The sequence below is a fragment of the Amphiura filiformis genome, chromosome 11 (assembly GCF_039555335.1).
Source record: "Amphiura filiformis chromosome 11, Afil_fr2py, whole genome shotgun sequence".
NCBI lineage: Eukaryota > Metazoa > Echinodermata > Ophiuroidea > Amphilepidida > Amphiuridae > Amphiura > Amphiura filiformis.
In genome coordinates this window covers 45,469,963-45,493,489 of record NC_092638.1, presented here as the reverse complement: position 1 = coordinate 45,493,489, position 23,527 = coordinate 45,469,963, and the positions used below count along the sequence as shown (strand labels likewise).

Sequence of the window (23,527 nt, the reverse complement as noted above, 5' to 3'; positions counted from 1 at the left end):
GCATAATTATCTATGTAGAATATTATAGAATATGTATCCAATATGCATTAAGTATCTATGCATATGTAATATGCAAAATTATGTATGCATGTAATATAGGCCTATGCATACTCATATATATGCAATGTACATATGTTATAGGTAAACTTATCTATATGCATATACAATTTGCATATATAATGTTGCTATTTATCTAATGCATATATATATATATATTGAAATATGCACAATTAATTATCTATCGAATTATTCATAATTGAAAATGCAATATGCACTCATGCAATATGCACTCATAATATGCACGTTGTAATATGTATGCATAATTGTCTATGCTTATCCAATATGCAATATGCATAGATACTTAATGCATATGCATTTGTAATATGATTACTTATATATGCATGTTGCATATGTAATATTATATGAAACATGCATAATAATATGCATATGCAATAATATATCTATGCATATGTTATAAGAAAAATCATAGATGCATATGCACGTGTAATATGCATAATCATATTTATTATTCTGTTTAACCACCAGAGATGACGCTATTCCAAGCATATTCTAATTAAATTGCAAAATGAAAAATAATATGCATAATTACATACATATGCAATATGCATAATTCTTAACTTGATTTACACACGTAATATGCATAATTATCTATGTAGAATATTATAGAATATGTATCCAATATGCATTAAGTATCTATACATATGTAATATGCAAAATTATGTATGCATGTAATATAGGCCTATGCATACTCATATATATGCAATGTACATATGTTATAGGTAAACTTATCTATATGCATATACAATTTGCATATATAATGTTGCTATTTATCTAATGCATATATATATATATATATATATATATATATATTGAAATATGCACAATTAATTATCTATCGAATTATTCATAATTGAAAATGCAATTTGCACTCATGCAATATGCACTCATAATATGCACGTTGTAATATGTATATGCATAATTGTCTATGCTTATCCAATATGCAATATGCATAGATACTTAATGCATATGCATTTGTAATATGATTACTTATATATGCATGTTGCATATGTAATATTATATGAAACATGCATAATAATATGCATATGTTATAAGAAAAATCATAGATGCATATGCACGTGTAATATGCATAATCATATTTATTATTCTGTTTAACCACCAGAGATGACGCTATTCCAAGCATATCCGCGTTTATTTGGTCTGCTTAACAACGTACGCGATATATTGTTTTGTTTTGTTTCGTTTCAAATATTTGGCATCACTTGATAAAGGACCATTGGTCCGAAACGTCGTGTGTTTATATTAAACCATTGTGTGTTTTATACAACAAACTGGTACTGTTTTTACTTATTATCTACGACTCTATATATATATATATATATTGAAATATGCACAATTAATTATCTATCGAATTATTCATAATTGAAAATGCAATATGCACTCATGCAATATGCACTCATAATATGCACGTTGTAATATGTATATGCATAATTGTCTATGCTTATCCAATATGCAATATGCATAAATACTTAATGCATATGCATTTGTAATATGATTACTTATATATGCATGTTGCATATGTAATATTATATGAAACATGCATAATAATATGCATATGCAATAATATATCTATGCATATGTTATAAGAATATATAAATACAGTTTATAAATACAAATAACATAGATCGATATAGGTATGTATACAAATCAGTTGGAGTAACATTGAACAGCAATATTAATGGTGAAAGCAATTATCCATGCAAGAATTATCAAGCTGTATACCATAAACAATGTACTGTATATAATATATTTAACATGATTAGAAGTATGACTGAGGATATGGCCATAAAATAAAGATACCGTTATACATGATAATATAGGTATCCAGGATAGAATAACAGAATTGGCAAGATTATACAAGTTATTATTAATAACTTTGCCTAAAAAAATCATCTATAATAAATAAATTTATAAATAGTATACAAATATTGAATGTTTGAGTTCAATGGTAAGAATATATTTCAAATCAACGAGGCTTTGACGAGTTAAATGGAACAGTTCATATTTCTCATGATTCATAAATTAGTTCACTTAGGCTACACATATCATAATCAATTAGGCTTCATCGTGTTTTATTTTGCACGACAATCGCACTGTATGAACATCTTAACTGGGACGAACTTGAACTTTTTACAGTTGATGTTTTCTGATTTTCAGTTACTGACCTTTAATTTACTGTGACAGAGTATAAGGTCAAGTTCACCGATTTCCAATTTCGTTAGGTCAAATGCATTTAGGCTATATCATTTATGAATAAAAATGTTTTCGTGCAAACGAGCCATAATCTTATAAAAAAAACCTATATATTAATATTCTATAACCCAGTTTGAGTTATACTTTATAATTGAAAAGATAGTTACTTTATCATGTACGATGATGTAGTCAGGACATGCAGATTGTTTATATTCACATAATGCTTTGTTTGGCCCTTTACACTAATATTACAATTGTTAGCCAAATATAATTGAAAAGATAGTTACTTTATCATGTACGATGATGTAGTCAGGACATGCAGATTGTTTATATTCACATAATGCTTTGTTTGGCCCTTTACACTAATATTACAATTGTTAGCAAAATACTATTTATATATTGTATTTACATACTACTTAACATCAACACATACTACTTAACATCAACACTAAAGGTCCGGTCAAATAAATACGTGAAATATTGAGAGAATATATGAATTTATTAGTGAATACAATTGCCATCGACATAAAAGTAAACAATAAGCTTACAATACGAACAATAATATCAACATAAACAAATTGGCATACCTGCATGAATCAATATTGACGTTAAAAAACTTGCTTACCTAAACAGACAACCTTGTTACATATATCGAGGGGATGAAAGCTCGTAGAATACCATGCATGCGAAAAATGTGGAGAATAACAAATTGGCATACCTGCATGAATCAATATTGACGTTAAAAAAACTTGCTTACCTAAACAGACAACCTTGTTACATATATCGAGGGGATGAAAGCTCGTAGAATACCATGCATGCGAAAAATGTGGAGAGATTGTACATCCTTGTGACATATATCGAAGGGATGAAAGCTTCAAGATTATCATGCAAGGAAAATGTGCATAGACTGTAGAGGGCGGTAATGTGAGTGCGGTGCAAAATCCTCACATTGATTTTACTCCCTAAATCATGCCATAGCTGCGATTATGAGTTCCAACGAGTAATGTACAAACATTAATGGTGTTACAGTTTATCTAAAATTATATGTCATCCATGTGTTAAGATATTTTGGGGACATCCTGTATAATTAAAATTGCAGTCCCAGTAGGTCTTGTAAGATACTAATTGACAATATGTGTCATGTGACATTCCAAAAATAAAATGTTCCTCAAATTTGACTTCCAAATGTGTATTATAGTAGTTAAATTAAAACAAAATTTGTGAAAAACACAAAATCGCTTAACTTTGAAATGTCCTTTTAAAAGATTGAAACTATGTGATTGTTACAAAATTTGAACAGGAAAATGGAAAGGTGAATATGTCATGGCCCACAGGTGTTTTTTTACTGGACCACACGCTTCAATTATGACTTAGACTAACTTTACAGGAAGCAATATTCTGGTGTGGTTGTGACCATTGTATAAACAAAATGCTGTGAAATAAGGGAGCGTTCATAAATACTTTGGGGATCGAGGGGATCAAAAAAGTTTTAGCTCTCCAAAACGCGGTCAGAAAAGTGTTTGCTCCTTATAGAGGGATTGTGGGTCTCAAACAACACTGCTGTCGGGCATTCCAGAGCGGTGTAGGCAATTTGTATTACTTCACGGGGGCAGAACCACAGACTTCTACGTAGGAACCCGATGGATTGTTTTACTTCTTGATGATCTTGTTGATATGTACGTCCCATCTGAGATTACTGTCCAATTCCACTCCAATATACAATAGGAAGTAACTTCCTCTAAAACTTGTCCGCAGAAGTAAAAAGTTGATGTAGTGAGTTCATTTTGTTTGAAATCTTTATGATGTAACACTTGGAGGCGTTGACCTCCATAAGCCACTCTCCCAAGGTAAGGTGGGATACCGTTTTTCTAGATGAACACACGACGCAGAGTCTGGTCTTGCAAGATTAGTTATCTGTGAGATCATTAATATATAACAAGAATAGTAATGGTCATAAGACCGTACCTTGTGGTTCACCGGAAATCACTTCTGTCAGCTGGTTCTGAAGCTGCACCATCACACATGACTCTCTGAGTGCCAGTGGTGGCGCCACGGTGGGGGCCGGGGGGGGGCATGAGTCATAACTCTTGTCCCCCTGCCCCTCCCCCGTAAAAACACACAATTATATACGAAAATGTTACCTTTTTGCTGTAATTTTGCGCAAAATTTGTTTGATTTTGCCCCCCCCCCCTGAAATTCACTTTGCTCCCCTAATGTCCACCGAAAAAAATTCCTGGCGCCGCCACTGCTGAGTGCACCCAATGAGGAAATCTCCAATCCACTCAACAAGACTACCTGCGATGCCATGATGTTTTTATTTTTAAGCAGCTTCTGGTACGTGCGGCACCTTGTCGAAGGCCTTACGAGAATTGTCATGTGAGAATGTCATGTCATCCATTCTATACGCAAGGCCTTCAACTGTTTGGATAAGTTTCCGAGAAAAAACCATTAAAAAGCAATAACTAAATATGGATATAGCTAGCACTAAAACTTGTACGTCACTATGTAATACTCTACACATATACATCAGATTGCCCAGCCGTGAATTAGAAATAAGCGATCAACCCGTAGTAATCCTATGTAGAGTGTCCATCCATCTACAGACCATGCAGTTGCAAGGGAAGATATTTCTAGTTGTGCGTCTGTCATCGGTCCATCGCGTTTGCTGGTTGTTAGCCATGTTCATGCTGCCGATGAATGATAGTAAACTGGTGCTGCCATTAATCAATGATAATGTATCAAACCCGGATTGCTCATGGACTGTAAGTAATCATAAATAAAGGTCTATTCAGCGATTTGCTAATTCGAAAAACCATAAATTTCATCAAAATTTAGTTTTCTGCACCTTTGTTAGTATCATAAATGCGCTAACATAGCAAAGTGATAACTAATAGGACATTTTCAATGAAACTGTAATTTTTCTACTTAAGGATACGATGTATTGTTGGTCGAAGCAGCAAAATAAATGAAGTTCACAGCATCTTGCGAATGGCAGTGAGCTTTAGCAAAAATTGCATTGCTCAATTCATAGCGAGCGTGTAGAAGAATTCAAATACCACAGATATACTTTTGTAGGTCCTGTGGTTCTTGAGTTATGTTGTAAAGAGGGCTTTTACAACACTTTTGTAAAACGTACATAACTCATTAACAACAATAAATTAAGCAAGTTTATGATTTGTAGAATGAACTTTTGCAAAACACCAAAGTGTTATTTTTCAAAGAAAACAGGTGCATGGATTTTGAATGGGTCTTCAACTTTGACAAAGCTGCTGTTTTCCTCATTGTTTTGCCACATTTTCCTTTTAGAAATACCTAATGACATTTTTAATGACGTATCCTTCACTAAGCAATTAACACATTATTTTACATATTTTTTTTACCTTTTTGCTGGGATCACTTTAAGCCTCCTATAGAACTCCACGTTAAACGGCCAAAATAGCCATATTTTTATTTATCCAAAATCAACTATGGCAAAGTCTATGAAAGTGATATTTTTTTCGTACATCATTTTTGTAAAATCAGTTGATTTTGGGAATAATCATTCCAAGAACATACTGCAGTGTCATCAATGTTACAGACCTTAAAGGTTATCAACAGGATGTGACATCATCAGGAGATATCAGGAAATTTAAGCCTTAAAGTGATGTTTGATGCGAATTTAAAATTATTTAAAAGTACTAGTATACCAGGTAACATGTGATAGAAAATATGGAGGGAAAGGGCTGTGGATATTGAATACTGGACATTTTGATATTCTTGACAAGGTTATGGTGTTTCTGAGTCCAGCATTGGTTTTGTTTTGAGGGTTTGTCTAATGTTGATTAGGGCTGTGCAATAATTATATGAACCCCTGTGGTGGTGAATTCTCAAAATGGTCTGCCAAAAATCGCTTGCCCCCCTGACCGTGCCAAATAATCTTTGCCCCTTTTGACGTCGCAAGAAACTTTTGCCCCCCCCCTTGACATGCCAAAAAATATTTGCCCCCCCATACACATGCAAGAATCTGGGGAACCCGAATTTAAAATGTGAAATTGTCTTACCATAATAATGCTAGCGCAGCGAGCACGAAATTTTGCATATTTGAACGTGTTCCTAAAGATTTTTACACCTTTTTAGGACGTAATAGAAACGGTGCCCAAAATATCTGTGCAAAAAAATCGCTTCCCCCCTTTTGACCTGTCAAAAATCGTCTAACTCCCCTTTCGACCTGCCAAAAAATCTTTGCCTTCTTCTATAATTCACCATCCCGGGGTACACCTAATTATTGCACCACCCCTTATAAGATGTAGAGCCATTTTGGAAATTGACCCTGGTGACCGCTAGATGTCACGAAATGTCATAAAATACTCCGGGTTTTTTGTGAAAGATATGTCAAATTTCTTGTCTGATCGCACGGGTTAAACAAAATCTAATATTTTGTGCTATCCTATTTTTATGGAGTTAGCGTACAAAAACATCATTTCATATGAAAAGGTTTGACTACAAAAACGATTCTCTTATAAATGCATCTATACGCACAGTTTTCACCTCGATACACCCGAGTATGCAGAAATTCCCAGCAGCCTCCACGCAGTCTGTGTTATACTACACGGTTGAGTGCATAACACCATAAGAAGTGTGTGAGATCTAGTGGAAAATAGACATCTGTGATTGGTTTTGCCAAACATCAAGTGTTCCTTTCATCCAATCACTTTCCCCTAAAAACACTTTTTAACATTAGGTTAACAGATAACGCAATTCAATGTTATAGCAAGGCGAATGTGGTAAATGTGTTGAAAACTACCTATCCAAGCACATTTTTTGACCAAAATGTAGGTTTAAAAGTCAAAACCTCAAGTGCTCCTTACAATATTTTTCAAATTTCATGTCATTAAATGAAAGAGGGCACTTATGTTGGCAATATACGAGCTACATTAGAATGGGCAATGGCCAATTTTCTTTAAATTGCAAATATTGTGCAAAAGTTACTCTTTTCGCCTGTTTTGCCATACTGTTGTAAATTCAATGAACTATGACTCTGCTAAACAGCGCTTACAAATTGATATATTGGGTAAAATGTCAAGGTTTTGGCTGTACAGGGATAAACATTTCAACGTACTGGGTTTTTGTTCTAAAATTTGATCATCAAAATGCCATAAAATATGAATGCAAAACGTTCAATTTACCAAATCGGAAATTCCTAAGAAAGGTAAATGGATGTAGAATTTAAAACTACAAACAATATGCCCAATATAGCACTGAATGTCATAGCAAAAACAAATTAACTTTTAATATATTATTCTGGGACACCCTGTACTTGTTGTTCACATCACTTAAAATGTGTACTAAAGTTCAAAATGTCAAATAATATTATTTTGATCTGACTTTATAACACACTGCAATGACGCAGATCGTGGTTTGTTTGGCATGTAAAACTAGGCCTATGTCATTTTAAAGAAAAGGTGAAAAGGTTATCTTAAATCGTGTTTTCATCAGTACAATGTGTAGACACTGGTATAATGGTATTAAAACATCAGAAAAAGAGTAACAAATGCCAAGGAAATTTTCAAAAAAACTTTTTATCATGAAATGTAAGGAATAACTATTATTAACTAATATTATTATGGCTAAATTAAATCTAAAAAATGTAAATAGCGCCCTCAATATGCACACATTATACAGTTTTTGGAATAAAATTTATCATAAAAAAGCAGAAAAAGGCAAATAAGTTGATAAAGAAACAAAAATCTATCTTAAAAATAGCTAAAATTATACATGTATGTATATATTAGTGTGATAGCTGTTGGTATGGTCCCAACTCAAAGGAAAAAAATCTTTGTTCTTAGTTCTGTGTAAATACGTACACATTTGGTAAACACCTTAATTTGGGTATAAAATAGTTAAAAAGCGTAAATTTTTGAGAGATGATCCCAATGTAAATCAACTTTCACTTCAAATAGTATGAAAAGTCCAGGAACGCCACTACAAATAAACTGCAAACTGCTTCAAATGGGTCTTCATATTGAACATTTTTCGTAACTAATATTTTTAGTGTAAAAAGTGTCCACCAAATGCCTTCAGTTGGCGCCCATCTTGTAAAATTTTCCGACGACTTGCCTCCCGCTTGCCTGCTCCGCGGTCTAAAAAACTTGTGTTCCTCCTGCGATCAACTTCGGATTGACGCCCTTGCTTGCGCCTTACATAATGCTGGTGGTATAGCACTGCGCTACTCCCATATATTTCAAAACATAAAATTGCATCCAATTCCCCTCACGTATACCCAACCCAAAGTCCTGAACAACTTCTATGAAATCATGAAATTTTGAGATGACAAGATAAATGATGACATAATTGACGACATAATTTCGAGTCGATGAGATAATTTTGAGATGACGACATAATTTCGAGTCGATGAGATAAGTGACAACATTATTGACGACCTAATTTCGAGTCGATGAGATAATTTTGAGATGACGACATAAATTTCGAGTCGATGAGATAAGTGACAACATAATCGACCTAATTTCGAGTTGATGAGATAATTTTGAGATGACAACATAAATTTCTAGTCGATGAGATAATTTTGAGATGACGACATACATTTCGAGTCGATGAGATAAGTGACAGCGTAATTGACGACCTAATTTTGAGTTTAAGAGATAATTTTGAGATGAGATAAATGATGAGAAAAATAACTACAAAGTTACGAGTTGATGCGATAAGTGACGACATAATTGACGACATAATTTCGAGTTGATGAGATAAATGATGATGGTATATGAAACATTTGGGATACATATTTTGAGATTACCCATCCTGAAACATGTATTTTAGGCATAAAAATTACTGCTCCAAAAGTTACATAATATGAGAATTATGAAAAAAAAAAAGTTCAAAAATTACGGATTTATGCAAATTAGGGCACACATGTTAAGGCACGTTGCACACTTGTGAAACATACATAGAAATTACCGATCCTAAAATGTGCTTTTATGGTATTTAAATTACCACAAACTTTATTTAGTGTAGACTAGGAATGATGACCAAATCAATATAAAATGTCCCAAAATTGGCGGCCATTTTAGATTTATGCAAATTAGGAAACACAATTTAAGGCACGTTGCACACTTACGAAACATACATAGAAATTACCGATCCTAAAATTTTAGGTATTTAAACCTCAAACGTTGTGTAGACTGGGAATGTTGACCAAATCAATATAAAATGTCCCAAAATTGGCGGCCATTTTGGATTTATGCAAATTAAGGCACCCATATTGAGACATTTGGCAAACTTGTGAAACATGTATTGATTATCCATTCTGGAATAAGCATTTTAGGCATCTTACGTACCTCAAAAGTTCTATAAGATGAATTCTAAATTCAAAATAAAGTGAAAAATCTGTGGATTGGCGGCTATTTTGGATTTATGCAAATTAGGCATATTTCCACCACTTGGATATTTAGGGACTTTTAGTATGTCATTCTAGGGACATTATACAGGGTGTCTCAATATAAATAGGCCCTGTGTATCGGGGGACATAACTTAAAATATTAGCAGTATAATTAAAACTTTCTTGCAGATTCAAAATCCATGAAGTGTCTGCTATAGATTGGTGCATAAATTATCAAAATCCGTTCACTCGTTACTGAGATAATTGGAAAACTCATTTTTGGACCCTTCCAATGGGAAAATACACATTAACAATATTGTGTTGCATTGTTAGAATTGAAGAAATTAATGAAGTTAATGGTTGACTAAGTATTGTTGGTCGAAACAGCCAAAAGATCGATTTTCATCATCTAAATCAATAAATAACACTAACGGTTTAATAACACTGATGGTTTGGAAAACTCCATACTTTGAAAACTTGCTTGATTTATTGCTGTTAATGAGTTATGTACGTTTTACAAAAGTGATGTTGTTTCATCCCTCTTTACAACAAATCGAGAACCACAGGACCTACAAAAGTATATCTGTAATATCAATGCAATTTTTGCCAAAGCTCACTACCATTTCGCAATATAATGTGAACTACCAAATCGTAATCATTTAAAATAGTGTCAAACCTTAACTTCCTAGTGTTGCTAGGTAGGAGATAACTTGCCTGATCTGCAACTATGCCTCTTTGTTATTGATGTTGTTTATCAAGTTTTGTTTATTTCACCATCAATACTGTCACCTGAACATTTCATTTTGAGGGAACCAATTTCTTTTGAATCAATTTTCAGCTACTTCAATATAAAGTTCGCCCTGCTGTTGGTTGACAAATATAAATGTATGAACAGCGATATTCTCACGTATTTTTGTGGGACCGGAGAGCACATCAGACATATAAGAAAAACTCAATATGTTAAAATGTTCAATTTATGGTCGGCTTTTCATTCCAGCTAAATACACTAAGTACATATCATTAGATTTATGAAGTTTACTTCGATGATGGTTAAATATCAAAAGTACAAAAAGTATCAAACAAATAATTTGCATAAAATGTGTGTTATATCGCGAATTTAAAAAAATATACATATTTGATATCAGGACATTCCTCGTATTCAGAATGCAATTCGATATGTTTATGTGCTCTCAGGTCCCACAAAAGTTACTGTGCAAACGTTGCTCTCCAAGCCCTTAACCCAAAGAGAAACGTGTGAAAAAACATTCTTTGGGTGATTGATTTTAAACTCTTACTCAGCAACACTTGGCGTTTCCTTTTATTTCCTTATAATAAACTACACATTATCGTTAATGTGTATTACCCCATTGGAATGGTTAAAATATGTGTCTATTTGTGCAAATTTATTTATCTCAGTGACGCGTGAACGGATATTGATAATTTTTGCACCAATGTTAAGCAGACACTTCGTGGCTTTTAAATCTTTAAGAAATTATTTATTTTACTGCCGATATTCTAAGTTATGCACCACATTCCATAGGGCCTATTTTAATTGAGACACCCTGTAGAAAGGCATTGTGGTAAAAAAATTGTTGCAATTTGTTTGAGGTCAGCCGATACTTTACCCGGACTATAAATGAGTGCATAATTTCGAGTTGATGATATAATTTCGAGATTTTGAGACAGTGAGATAATTGATGAGATAATTATGTCGTCATCTCGAAATTATCTTATCAACTCAAAATTATGTAGTCAATTATGTTATCACAATATCACTTATCTCATAATCTCGAAGTTATGTCGTCAATTATCTCGTCAATTATCTCGTTATCTCGAAATTATCTCATCAAATTATGTCTTCAATTATGTTGTCACTATCTCATCCACTCGAAATTTGTTGTCAACTATGTTGTCATTTATCTCATCATCTAGAAATTATGTTGTCATCTCCAAATCATCTCATCAACTCGAAATTACGTCGTCAGTTATGTTGTCGCTTATCTCATCAACTCGAAATTATGACGCCAATTTTGTCATCATTTATCTCATCATCTCGAAATTATGTCTGCATCTCGGAATTATCTCATCAACTAGAAATTATGTCGTCAGTTATCTTATCATATATCTCATCATCTCGGAATTGTTTTGTCAACTATGTCGTCAATTATCTCGTCAACTCTTGGTGTCCCTTTGGTGCTTTCGAAAGGAAGTGAAATTTTCTATGAATTATTTATTATCGATTACATTTGAAATGCCATAATTATAAAACCGGGGTTTGTTTGTTTGTTTAATCAGTTTTCAGATGGATCTCAGCAACAAATACAGCCCTGCCACACCTTGTCTTATATCGGTATGTACAAAGCCTATCTGCTTCTCCATCTTCTTTATATTATTATTAGGACTACTTTTATAAACAGTGTTGTTGTTATCATTACATGTATATTACTCGTATATTATAATAATAGTATTATTAATTTATTATGCATTTATGTAGTGAAGATAATATACAAACTGAACACCCCAAATAGGTGCACTTATTCCTTAACCCAACAACCTCATTTTCTAGTATGATAATAAAATGTGGGACTTGGACAGTCAAGAGTAGGTCTATACTACAGTTTCGGAAACTGACTGCGAGCTCTTGATAGGTATATGGCTCTCTGTACATGGGACCGATGGCTTTACACCCCCTCATAATAACGGAACTTTCTCATGATAACTTGTTTTAAATTATCCAATTCTAAATGCCACAATGGGAACGACAGAAATCTGAATTTAATCTACAGATGATGCCAACTAAATTCAGACTTTTACCTCAGACCAGTGCCTCACCAAGGTCTTAGCTTTGCTTTAAAATATCAGATCAAAAGTTGGAACAATTAAAAAAATTCTGTGTGTTCCAGTGGGATTATAGCATTCTTTGGGCTCTTAAAAATCGACCTACCGACCCAAGTAAATTTTGAGCTGAAAGGGCAAACATACCTCCTTTTCGGCCTTATTAGATCTATCACTTATTGCCATTTCGTCGACGGGTCCTTAAAGAACTTTAGCAAAATTACCCTCGATTAGAGAAAAGCGAGGGTAATAAATTTTGTTTCACTGGTTTCATTTTCTGATATTGGATTTCAAAATTTGATCTCATATACCTGGACACCTGCTGATGTTTGACCTTTTGCATGTCAACACATTCCTGGTGCTCTGGAGGTCAGCTGGGCAGGGGAGTGAGTTTCAGGGCTGGAATTGCCGGAGGGCATATAATATGGTGACCCAAGTGAAGTCCAGTTGGTTAGGATGACAGATTGACCACTGTGTTTATAAGACTAACTTTCATGCTCATGGCAATTGCCATGGCAACTGGCTGTCAAAGCTGAAAACATTTGAAGAAAGCATGGATTCAAAAGTTTTAAGGATATGTACATGAAATGCCGACTATTTTCTTGTTTTAGACCCAGATGTATGCCCCGTCCCACCTTCTATACGTTACCCCATTGATGAGAACCACAGAGCAGGACAAGTGACCGAGCTCAAATTAACAGAAATCACAAAGTCTCTACAGTTTGATCATCCGTTGGGCAACGGGAGTTATACATGCATACGAATTTCCTATATTATTGAAAGACAGGGTGAGTATTGAGTTGTTTTCAAATACTCTTCATGTAGGAATTAAAATACAGCTGTAGGCCTACCAGTTGGTCAAGAAAGTAATACCTCTGTACTTAACATTATAATTAAATCGGTTGTTTGAATATGACCATTCAGATATATGAATATACTCTCGGAAATGTTAAATTTTCAGTTTCTTAGTATATAGTAAACAGCATTTACAAAGCTGGATTTGGCAGAAAACCCCCATTGAAAACAGGAAACAAAATATTTCTGAGTTCCGACTGATTTGGCTTGATCGCATCACATAATATAGACGACATTTATTAGCCCACCTATACATCTGCAACTAATAGTTCATCACATTTGGATGAAATGTATACTATGACTCATGATGGTGCGCACATTAACATGCTTAATTCGAGGAAAAATAACATACACGCCTACGTCAGATATATCACGGTGCGTATTCCCGTGGTGGGTATTCACCTTGGTCGCTTAACCACTGGCGTATAGGACTTTTATTAAAAAATAGAGGGCAGCATTCCACACCTCAACGTTTCTATTATTAAATCGCAATTGTAATTTCAAACACTATAAAATATTTTATGATATTAGTGCATACGAAAATGTTACATGTAGTTCTAATAAAATGCAAATAAAATAAATAACAGACATGATTTTTACTCCTTTTGTTGTGGTTTAATTCGTGTGTGATCATTAGCTGAAATATTTGAGACATAATTTAACGAGTTTAGGGAAATTTTATAGCCCGGAAAGCTTACCTAAATGTTGACCTGTGGTAAATTACGTGGGTGGACGATGGCCATTTACAGAAAACGGACTCGTTATTTTTTGGAGTGACTCATGTCATGTTTAAGTTACATTAAGGGCTACCTCAAGATGTTTGTATTTTATCTGCTCTCCTCTTAGAAATCTGGATTTACTGATTGTAAAATGTGCCTACCGGCACTCTGACTGAACTCACAACTCGTAACATTAAAACACCGTCTAGTTGATGCACAAACTCTGTGATAATTTATAACTGCACTGAAAGTTAATTTTGGTATTTCTATCGTATTAATTCCATAAAATTGTAGCTACTTATCATGTATATTTAATTTATACTAGATAAATTATAGATTTACAGTAGGTAACACACAATATGAATAAAATATCGAATTTATGAGCATCACTCATGAAAAAATCATGGCCCGTGCGGTGAATTGCCAGGGTGCATTGCCAGGGATTTTATTAGCTTTTATTCCCAGATTGGGGATAGGCCTATTATAAGAGTAGTAGGCCTAGGAAAGAAAATGCGATTGCTTAGGTAAAAAGACAAGCGATGTAGTTTCCCTAAGGACTTTAATGAACAATAATCTCGACCTGGAGTGACTTTTTAATAAGGTAACTTTGTCAAAATGGTTCACTTTTTATGACTTTCTTTTTCCATGTCAAGTTCAGAAAATCAAACTATGACCCCGGACTAAAACGCATACATAGGGCCTACATAGGCCTAAATCAAAAGTATCCTTTCCAAAATTGTGATTTTTCAAGATTGTGATTTGATCAATTCTGGGACGAAAATAATTTGACTGGCACAGCTTTCACTTTTCCAAATTTGACAAAATATTTAGTATCGGAACATGATAGGCCTACCTGTAATAATATAATTCTTTTTCTCTTTCAACATACGACAGACCTGGATTATGATGAATGTTTTTTTTTAAATAGCGTGTGAATACGAGCTTTGTTTCTAATATTTTGGTATGATTTTCTGTTTTGTCCTTTTTTTTTTTTTTTTTTACATCGAAAAGTGTAATTATATGAAAACAAAAAATATAGGCCTAAAGTAAATAAATGAATAATAGAAGAAGCATAAGGTAACGGAAAACTCCGTTTTATAGGCCCGACTGGCCAGATCTTGTGTTTTTGGGATTAAATTTTTTTTTTTTTACTTGTTGCTAGAATTATATAAAATCAACCGTTTAGGGGCCAAAATTGATGATTCCGGAATTTTTTGAAAAATATTCAGAGCATCCCACAGCCACAGGGAGGGGGAGGGGCAAGACTTCTCACAACTTCGGGGACTGGCCCCTGGTTGGGGGATGCTCCCCCCCTCTCACGGGGGGGGGCAACTTCCCCTCCACCCACCCCTCAAGTGTCTACACCACTGTTTAACTGTCATTTTGGCCTCCATAAAACCAAATTTAAACCAAATAAAAAAATCCTGACCGACTGACCCTACTTAAGGTTGGTCTGAACCCTGGAATTATGGAAACTTTCGGGCCTCATAACTTTTAAATTGTTGGTCTAAAGTATATAATAGTATACATATTTAGAATGGCAAAGACTTGATAAGTTCATCTGTGAGGTCAAATTTTGACCAATTTCACCAAAAATATTTGAAATTTGGGCCAAAATCGGGCTTTTTATGATTTTTTTTAAATATCAGCGTTTTTGACATTTTTGGCGCAAATTTCTCAAAGTTGGTCGAAATTCAAGAAAATGAAAAAACGGGTCCTAGATATTTTAATTTAGTTTTTAAAAAATAATAAAAAAAAAAAATTGGCCCAAGAATTTTTTTGTTATGATGCACGAAAAAGAAGTGGGCCAAAACCGTTATTTTTAGGATTTGGGGCCAAAAGTGCCATTTTGGCCCAAATTTGACCTCACAGATGAACTTACCAAGTCTTTGCCATTCTAAATATGTATACTTTTATACACTTTAGACCAAGAATTTAAAAGTTATGAGGCTCGAAAGTTTCCATATTTCCAGTGTTCAGACCAACCTTAAAAAATCCATCCGCCCGTAAAACAGTGTTTTTTCCTCGCCTAATCAAGAAGTTGTGTACCCTCAAAGAAATAATTAATAAAAGCCAGAAGTCATTTTCTAGTCAAGTAATAAATGTAAGTCCTGTATTACAAGTAGGCCCTCTATTAATATTTTAATGGTTACATTGCGTTTATTAAAAGGACTACATCATCAAATCACAGAATGTTTATTTTTTTTTATTTTTTTTTTTTATTGAACAAATAATAGCAAAATACAAAAGAAATGTGGTGAATTACATAATCATACAAGTAAATCGTAAGGCTTTTGATGTAAATATAGATGATAAAATGTATAATGGGCTATCCCAGAAAAGGGGGTATCATGCATGGCCACGAAGTTTCAAATAGCACCCTAAACAAGTATTTATGAGGTCTGAAAATGCACCCCTTAAACAAGTATGACAAGTGCAATTTCATACCCTAAATAAGTATTGATATTATTTTTGCCCCATTAGAAGCAAGTAAATCAGTCATATTTTGACTCTAAAACCCTTCATGATAACTGGGAAAACACAAATTCAAAAGTTCATAACTTTTAACCTTTATTACATACTACATTTGTCTCAAAGGACCCTAAACAATGATTTATTGTACAAGGTATACCCTTTTTCTCAAATTTCCTTGTTTTAGATACTCTATTCACGATACGTAAGTACAGTGCCTGATCATGAAAAAAGACCCTTTTTACTTGAATCTTTGGCCACGCATGATACCCCTGGTCAATGACCAGTAGCCCCCTGTGCAGAAAATAAGTGCACACCCCCTATAGAGGAGTAACTTTTCAATCAAAGAAATGTCCGGATTTCCAAGTCTGCTTTCTGAAAACGGCTTGAATTCCAGTTGCCAATGTTACTTGAAAAATCCTGGAAATCCAATTAAATGTAAGAAAAATCACGGCAATGTCCCAAATGAAGTCTCAAATTGAAGATTTCTGACTTTGAAGCATTTTTCTGTTAGATTTTTTGCTTTTAGACACTTTTAAAAATCTGGATTTCAACAGTCACAACTGGACAGAAAGTCTGGAAATCTGAACTCCTCTATAGTTATTCCTTGTTACCAATTTAAGTTAGTTTAAGGGGGCAGGCAGGATCACTCAGAAATGTAATAGACATTATTTTGCATTGTATCTTTAAAAGTACCATAAGCAGTGGCGTACCGTGGCCGCTCCTACCCCGGGGGGCTGAAGAAAATTCAATTTTGCCGCCCCTTCCTCAACAACCCAAAAAGGTTGACCCAATTTTTTTTTTCGGTGGTTTGAAAAAGTGAAGAGCAAAAAAAAAGGATTATAAGCGCTGGTGCCCTAAGAGCAACATATTTTCACATAGTAGAATTTTTTCAAAGAGATGCATCACTATGTACAATTGGAATTGACAAAAGGGAGACCGGATGTTATTCTACATGGGGAAACACATTTTGTCCGACAGGTAGGTATTAACTCGCAATTTGGCACTTTCTCATTATGTTGTTGTAATACATGAGTAAGAAAAGTTAATGAGTTAATTAAATATGAATTATTATGAACTATTCTGAGGTGTATTGAAATTTCTGTGACCTTTTACCGTTCACCTTAATACGCCTAAATAATGTCTTCCCGAATCTTATACGAAGGTGCTTTATTATTACTCAAAGAATAAAGAAAACTTGAATTCAGTAGCACGGTACGCGGTCAAAGTTTTTTATCACAACTTACATATCCCATTAATATATCGTTTAATTAAATCATTGTACGAATATCTCTTTAAACCCAAAAAAATCGAAACACGAGCAGATCCCTTTCCGATCCTTTACGAAAATTGAATTGTTCTTAAAGGGCCGTGATCCGAGTTTTCATGTTCTGTTTGTCTATCTTACATTGAGGCCTACCATGTTTCTAACTTTTGAATTGTATTGCTCAAGTGGTTTTAATATGAGAAGCAAAAACGTCTGTATAACAATACCTATAGGATAGATAGTATATAATTCCGGTTGTGGTTACCACAATATCGCCGGCGTTAAATTTTGCTGGAGTAACAAGAAAAATTTTCTTCTGATACCAAAATCTCGGTTTTTATGACGCAAAATGTGGGAATGTGTCGAAAGGTTCACACCCCTTTAATGGCTTTCGAACGTTTCTTTTCAGTACACCCTTGCACAAAGCATCCGTGTGGTAGCCATGGACGTTGTGAAAGTCTTAATGGAGAGAATCATACGTGCATCTGTGATTCTGGTTATCAACCATACAACAACACATGTTTCAGTAAGTAGCAATGTTTTATTCTGAAACATATATCGAAGGTTTTAGTTCCCCCATATACAATAGCTGCCAGGTGTCGTATGTTTACACGATATAATGCAGACATTGTGAAATGTATATGGGGCAGCTATATGAGATACGTCCTTTATGCACTAATATCTTAACAATTATTGTCAAACAAGCAAAGTGTATATTTTGTAGATCATTCAGCCATTGTTTAATTACTTACGTTTCGGATTACTAATAACAGGGTTATTAAAGCCATAATGTATAAATTAATTTTGTTATTCTTTGTCAAAATTAATACATAATATTAGTAACAACTGTCCAGGTGGTTTTCTGATCATAAGGTAAATAATGAGGTAAAATTAAGAAAATCCATAATCACTAAACAATGCCCAAGTTTTTAGGCCTACTTTTGTCATGTACACCAAAAAAGAAAGAAAGAATGGAAGAAAGAAAAAAAATCAATACCCAGTCCGTCTGATAATGCCACTCCTCTCTTTGTGATATTCAGAAATGTTGTGTTTGTCAGCCAATTTTAAAATTAGCAACCAGACATGTGATTAATAGCATTAAATTTCGCGCGCGGTAACCAAGGGGACTCGGAGATTCTAACAATGCAATTAAGGAATAAAATGTTAGTTAGATAAAACAGCAAATGGGTCATACCATTAAATCTTCACTGGTAAGCAAATGTTCACAAGACAGATCCAAAAATAGTAAATTAAGTACTCACTAGAAATATTTCGATTCCTATCAGAAATCTTGTTCACTCTGGTTTTGGTGAGTGGTAGTGTTTCTAGATCTTATCTAGTGTTTCTAGACTATTAAAACACCCAATGTGTTTTTATAAACCTAGGTAACGATTTGTCCTAAAAAATGTAAAAAATGTATGTTTTTTTAATTGCAAGATTGAAGTTTAACAATCATTACATTAAACACCTTAACAGAAAATCCTTGTTTGAATGAATTTGGTAATGAGATCGGTTTGTGTGGACCAGTCGGAATTTGCCATTTTGAAACCTCAGGAAGTGATGCTGCTCAACCAAACTACACCTGTAGCTGCAAACAAGGTTACCTACCTCATTCTGAGAGAATATGTGACAGTAAGTATGTGTACTGAAAATATACTGAAAGTATGTGTAATAAAATGGTAGTTAGATAAAACAGCAAATGGGTCATACCATTAAATCTTCACTGGTAAGCTAATGTTCTCAAGACAGATCCAAAATAAATAAATTAGGTACTCACTAGAAATATTTCGATTCCTATCAGGAATCTTGTTGGCTCTGGTTTTGGTGAGTGGTAGTGTTTCTAGATCTTATCTAGTGTTTCTAGAACATTAAATCTTATTGATAACACCCAATGTGTTTTTATAAACCTAGGTAACGATTTGTCCTAAAACATGTAAAAATGTATGTTTTGTTTTTTTTAATAAAAAAAATGTTTGTTATTTTAATTGCAAGATTGAAGTTTTGCACATTAACAATCATTATATTAAATACCTTAACAGAAAATCCTTGTTTGAATGAATTTGGTAATGAGACCGGTTTGTGTGGACTATTCGGAATTTGCCATTTTGAAACCTCAGGAAGTGATGCTGCGCAACCAAATCACACCTGTAGCTGCAAACAAGGTTACCTACCTCATCCTGAGAGAATATGTGACAGTAAGTATGTGTACTGAAAGTTATGGAAAGTTCGGGGAAAGTTGTGGTTGGGGAAATTTAAAAGTCAGCTAATATAGGCAGACAGGTAATATAACCAGCCAGTACAACAAATAAGAAATCCATTTAGTACACACACTGATTTGCATCTGCCACTACGAAATCCAACTTGGCGTTGCTATCAACTTGAGACGAGATACACGTACTACTATAGTTACACGTTTTACTTGAAAATATGCCCTATAACCACTGATAACGCCGCTCCGTAATCTAAGGAATATTCAGTAATTTTGCCAGGAAAATACATTTTAGAACAAAATTTTCACACAAACCTTATAGCATTTAACTCCAAAAGTTCCACAAGTTCAATGCGAAGCAAAACGTTGTATTAAGCTGTCGATCGGATCACACCTTGGCGTTTTGAACGTTTCTTTTTCAGTTCACCCTTGCACAGAGCATCCGTGTGGTAGCCATGGACGTTGTGAAAGTTTTAATGGGGAGAATCATACGTGCATCTGTGATTCTGGTTATCAAGCATACAACAACACATGTTTGAGTAAGTAGCAATGTTTTATTCTGAAACATATAAGATTTTAGTTCACGAAGTCCCACCTGATAGCTGCCAGGTGCCATATGTTTACAGTATCGAATGCACGGGAATTATGTAAATAAAAATATTTTTTTACTAGATTCGCCGTCGCAAATAATAAAGGAGACGAACAGAAAAAGTTATCTCCCCCAGGAATCGAACCCAGGACCTCAGGTTCACAAGACCCGTGCCTACCCAGCAAACACAAAAAGGTTTTTAAAACGTTTTAACTGGGGTTATATTTTGGATTTTTGGTCTTGGTAAAAACGTTTTAAAAACATTAAATGTCGGGTTATATAAAGGTCATGAGAATGTTTTAAAACGTTTTGTATGAAAATACACTAGAAAACTTTTAAAATGTTTTCAAAATGTAATTGTAAAATATTTTTTGCAAACATTTGTTGCCAAATATTTTGTCAACATTTAAATAACATTATGTTATAATTTGCAGTAAGTTATCATGCTATGAAAATGCTATGAAAACGTTTATACACTTTACATATCCCAACATTTATACATACATACATACATACAAAAGTACATTTAATATAGCGCTGTTACATCAAGATCAAAGCGCAGTATGAACCAGTGAAAAACGGCAATAAGAGAAAATGGCAAATATATATTATACAATGTTACAAGCAAAAACATTATTCATCATTTGGATACAAGTGTGTTTTCAGACATTTTTTGAACTTGAAGAGTGTGTCACAGTTTCTGATTTCAGCTGGTAAGGTGTTCCAGATGTGCGGAGCGATATGTAAAAGTCCGGTTATGAGCAGATATGAGTGTTTTAGTAGGAGTGCGTTCGGATAGCCGGGTGATGTCAGAAGCTGAACGAAGACTAGCTCGTTAAAAATTTAAACATTTTCTGGCAACCTTTTCTAACCTTTTGCGAATGATGTTGAAAATGTTGGCCACGGGAGCTTCGTGATTAGGCTGGTTTAAATTAGAACCTATAAGCGGACACTTAAACTTATCTCCTCCTCACTCTCCACGCCTGTGTGCTTCTTTCACTGCTTAGAAGGCATCGGCAACACTGACTGAGCGAGATGGGTTCAAATGAGGTTTTCATGCAGGGTCGAATAGATGTGTGAAATCAAGCTTTTCTGTTCATAAGTATTTCTTTCATACAGGGTGTCCCAAGAAAAGAGGCCCCTCATTGAGCCCTCTTTTTCGCCTATTTGATCAAATATATTTTGGTATGTAAAGAAACCTTTAATTGTTAGCTTTAATAAACCAAAACATTTATTTCAATTGGTTCACAACTTTTGAAGATATGCCCTTTTAAAGACAAGTACCCGTTTTTCACTCTGTCCACGGATAGCAAACATAATGGTTGGGATGGGTCATGCTGTGGAGTGGCCTGCACGATCACCAGACCTCACACCACTTGATTTCTTCATTTGTGGCAAAATCCAAGATCTTTGCAAACGTATTACTGCTATATTCGCAAATAGGCCTATCCGGCGCACAAGGTTGGTACGCAACGCAACTGATGCAATGAGGACTAGGGCTGAAACCTGTATTCGTCAAGGAGGCAACCAGGTAGAGGGCAGAACCAAAGACAAACTAAACAGCCCTTTTCAGTGCTACCTTTTATTCCAAAAAGATAAATGACTTATGTTGTCAATAAAAAGAAAGCAAGAAACAATAAAGTAAGAAAGTAAGAAACATAATAAAACAAAAAGGCATAAAATAACCGCAAAATTGCAAGTATAGCAAAAGAAGTCCCATCCCACATCAATTTCGCCCAAATTAATGACACTTAACAAAATCCATAACCCACAAGCCTTCCGGTAAAGCCCATTCCCTAAAACAAAGTTGTTATTTTATAAAGTTATCATCGAGGAGTGTTTTATATTCATGCATGCACTTTTTAATCTTTGAAGTAGCAAAACCTCCTCCGTGGACAGAGTGAAAAACGGATACATTTCTTAAGGGCATATCTTCAAAAGTTATGAGCCGATTGAAATAATTGTTTCGGTTTATTAAAGCTAACGGGTAAAGGCTTCTTTACATACCAACATATACTTGATCAACTTTTCTAAAATAGCAGAAAAAGATGGCGCAATAAGGGGCCTCTTTTTTAGGACACCCTGTATGTAAATGCCACCACAAACTTACTACTAAATACAAAAACTTGGTGGCATAAGCTCAATGCGAAATCCATTTTTATACTGTGGAAATGAGGCATACCAATATAGTATTCATATTTTCACTGAAATACGGCAGTTGTCAAAAGATTTGCTTCTTGCATAATTAGAAAGAGTTCGCACCCTTAATTACTACCGTACCAGATGAAAAGAAATATTAATTATGAAGAAAAGCAGAGAGTCAGGATAAATTTGCCATAGTTAATAGTGCACCCAAATAGTATTCTTGCACAATTCCACTCCTCTCTTGGTGATATTCGGGAATGTGGTGTTTGTCAGACAATTTTGAAATTTACACCAGACATTAAATGAATAGCATTAACTTTCGCGCGCGTTACCTAAGGGAAGCCAGTTAGATAATACAGAAAATGGGCCATACTATTAAATCTTGTTGATCACCCTATGTGTTTTTTATTTGTTTCTATAAACCTAGACTACGATTTGTCCTAATAAGTGTAATGTATTTTGTTTAAAAATATGTAAGTTATTTTTATTGCAAGAGTGAGGGTTTGTCCATTAACAATAATTATTAAATCAAAAACCTTAACAGAAAATCCTTGTTTGAATGAATTTGGTAATGAGACCGGTTTGTGTGGACCATTCGGAATTTGCCATTTTGAAACCTCAGGAAGTGATGCTGCTCAACCAAACCACACCTGTAGCTGCAAACGAGGTTACCTACCTCATCCTGAGAGAATATGTGACAGTAAGTGTTTGCTGGGAATACACTTTGACCTATTTTGACCCATACTTCATTAATTTGGCATCCTGGAGCATC

At 34.3% G+C, this 23,527-nt stretch overlaps 2 long non-coding RNA genes across 2 annotated transcripts; both read left to right on the top strand.

Annotated features, from left to right (window-relative positions):
* The first annotated feature begins 4,712 nt into the window (after window positions 1–4,712).
* LOC140164022 (uncharacterized) lies at window positions 4,713–13,284 on the top strand. The gene is made up of 3 exons (XR_011860466.1): window positions 4,713–5,054; window positions 11,960–12,014; window positions 13,111–13,284. It is a non-coding gene; the product is annotated as an uncharacterized lncRNA (long non-coding RNA).
* A 4,940-nt stretch (window positions 13,285–18,224) lies between these two features.
* LOC140164020 (uncharacterized) lies at window positions 18,225–23,446 on the top strand. The gene is made up of 4 exons (XR_011860465.1): window positions 18,225–18,338; window positions 19,289–19,444; window positions 19,852–20,007; window positions 23,300–23,446. It is a non-coding gene; the product is annotated as an uncharacterized lncRNA (long non-coding RNA).
* The last annotated feature ends 81 nt before the right edge of the window (window positions 23,447–23,527 follow it).